The sequence below is a fragment of the Schistocerca cancellata genome, chromosome 2, assembly GCF_023864275.1.
Source record: "Schistocerca cancellata isolate TAMUIC-IGC-003103 chromosome 2, iqSchCanc2.1, whole genome shotgun sequence".
Taxonomy (NCBI): domain Eukaryota; kingdom Metazoa; phylum Arthropoda; class Insecta; order Orthoptera; family Acrididae; genus Schistocerca; species Schistocerca cancellata.
Window position 1 is genome coordinate 1,121,555,223 of NC_064627.1, and position 2,429 is coordinate 1,121,557,651.

Sequence of the window (2,429 nt, forward strand, 5' to 3'; positions counted from 1 at the left end):
GTTCATGTTCCAGGATATCCATACGGTATTCAAAATTATTTACGACACCCGGTTTATCAGAGAACACTTTCTTATTACTATTCAAGATATTAAATAAATCATCTTTCTGTTTACATGATATTTCTTGGATAACATCAACAATTTCCCTAAAACGGTCAGTTTTTTGATCATCCTGCAATAAACTTCTCACATGATATATTTCATATAGTTGGGATAAACCATCATTTTCAGATTCTATTTTTAATAAAATGGGTTCTACATTCACAGCTGGGACCTGGTGGTCACCCTCAAACTTAATTTCTATTGTCTCGGTTTCCCTATTAATCTTAACAGTTCCACTACCACAATCTAAAATTACTTTTTCCTTGTCTAGCCAATCAATACCTAGAATCATTTCAGCACTTAGTTCAGGGACCACTAAAAAATCATGTTCAAATTTTTGGCTTCCTATTTCAAAGTCCATCAATACTTGTTTTTGAATGGGCTTGCTGGATCTACCAGTAGCTCCTATAATTTTCACTCCACTAACAGACATTATTACTAACCCTGGTTTACATGAAATATGATCGAAGAAAGATTCTGATATGGCACTGATTTGGGATCCTGTGTCTAAAAGTACTTGCAGTTCAGTGTTACAAACATTTACAGATATTATAGTTTGTTTAATAATTTTCTGTTCCTTTTCCTCCTGTTCTTCCCATAATAAATCCTGCTCAACCATTATGTCTTTCCAGGAAATATTACCTACTGATTTCAGTTGTATGTCAGGTGGCTTTTTGGGTTTGTGGACCTCTACATCTTTACAGATCTTTAACAGTTCATGGTCTACTATATTTATCTCTGAACATTCTTTAGGTTTCTGTAAATCTATTTCTGTCATTTCATTTAGTAAAGCCCGCCCTAATATAGTATCATCCGGCGGCTCTTTCGGTTTTGTTTCAGTTACACATTCCGGATTTTGTTTCGAAAAGATGTCGTTAATTTTTTCGTAACCTCTTTCTGTAAAGGTATAATTATGTTTGTCGACCTCCGAAAACTCATCTGTATCTGAATCTGTCGTCTCTCCTTCGTCTGAGCTATCACTAGGTTCTATTTCGTTATCAGATTCGAGCAGGAAAGCAACTTTTAAACAGTGAGGCAGATTATCACTAGATGTTTTAGTCACTTCGTTTTCCGACTCATTTTCTACACAATGTACATCGTTTGGACAGTCAGGCACTTCTGTTATATCACTTTGAACGATTTCAGCCTTAACTTCATACTTAGTATAATCGTCACATACTTCAATAATTTTCATTTCATTTTCTTCCATGCTGTCATTTTCAGGTAATCGTGCGAAATTCTTACTAGACTCTTCTGCATTATAATCACAGAACACCTTTCCATTAACAACAATTTCGTCTGCACTGCTTATAATGTCATGATTACTAACGTCCTCCTCTACCTCATTTTTACCCATTATTAATTGTGCACACGTCCTTTGCGTGGCATATTCTACATTCCTTTCCTCTTTATTCATCGCAACCTCCCCCACATCTATGTCTTTTACTTCATACACATCATTAACAGTGCCAATATTTCCCTTTTCAATCGCCTTTTCTGGCTCCCTTTTATTTTTTAATAAAGTTTTTTCGCACGATTCCGATACCGAGTTATCTTTATCATATGACATATTAACTTTATTTTCATTTCTACATTCATCTACTACTGAAACCGGCCATCGGAAGTGTCCGATCCCGCCTCTTCTGTCTCTCTCTACGGCAGCCATCTTGTTCTGACGTCTGCCATTTGTGTCTGCTGCCAAGTGCAATGTACGCTGCTTCGGCAACGGCTGGCCCGAGCACGAACGGTCACGTGACTTCGCACTGGGAACGCCACTATGTATCACTCCGCGCCCGTCTTCTATAGGCGCGCCCTTAACCTTCCTGCCCCATAGTTTACATCTTTCCTTCTCGAATCTAATATTTGGCATCTTTTCTTTGGGCCCAAAACCGGTTTCCGCGTGAATCCGGCCCGTAACACACGCGGTTTTTAGTTTTCCATTTCGTCTCTAGTTTGGGAATTACGTGCTATGTATCCTCTGCCGCGCGTCGTATAATTTCCCCTGCCTCTCGCACGACCTCTTTGAATCGCGTTTACACGATATCTTTCGTTTTCAGGTCGTTCATTTTGGTCATTACTTTCTCGCAAATAATTGTTGTTATTGTGGGGACGAGATTCGCGATTTCTTCGCCAGTGATCTTCATCCTCTACCCTTTCCAAGAACGCAGAAAAATTACTGTGTGTACTCCCAACATATCGTTTCGAATCCTCAGGCAGTTTCTGCCAAAGAACCCAAACGATCTCAGCTTCAGTTCTTCTAGCCTTCAAATGTATCAGTTTTCTATACCATGATTCGCAGAATTCTTTCATGGTTTGCCTGCCCCTGA